The following is a 598-nucleotide window of genomic DNA, read 5'->3' as shown; positions in this document are numbered from 1 at the left end:
CGAGGGGGTAGCGTGGCAGCACGAATTTGGTTTTCCAAATAGGACCACAAATGCTCTATTGGATAAAGGTCAGGTGAATTTGGGGGCCAAGACATGACTTGAAAGTCACTGGAATGTTCCTCGAACCAATCCATGACGATTCAACCTTTATGACATGGTGCATTTTCCTGTTGGTAAACACCATCCCCCGCAGGAAAAACTGTTGCCATGAATGGGTGAACCTGGTCTGCAACTATGTTCAAGTAGCTTACAGACGTCAGGGATTGTTCTATGAGGATTATGGGTCCTAATGTACCCCATGAAAACATTGTTCCTGGCCCAGAAACCATGAAAACCTGGACGATCCCATTGTTATAGATGGAGGGTGGTCATAATGTAATGGCTCTTCGGTGTATATGTCCCTCAGATATTTTTAAAAAATCTTTTGGGATAAATAAGCCTGAATTTTATACAAACGCATGTCCCACTGGGTTTCTGTTATTATATTAACCTATTAGGCTAATTCACCGAATATTTTTATTTTCACTTTATTTAATCTATTAAAATAGTAATTTATATTTTTATAAGAAAATAAAAATTGATCTTTAACCCTTTTAAG

This window comes from Parasteatoda tepidariorum, chromosome 4 (genome assembly GCF_043381705.1).
Source record: "Parasteatoda tepidariorum isolate YZ-2023 chromosome 4, CAS_Ptep_4.0, whole genome shotgun sequence".
Taxonomy (NCBI): Eukaryota; Metazoa; Arthropoda; class Arachnida; order Araneae; family Theridiidae; genus Parasteatoda; species Parasteatoda tepidariorum.
Note: the sequence above shows the minus strand (reverse complement) of the source record.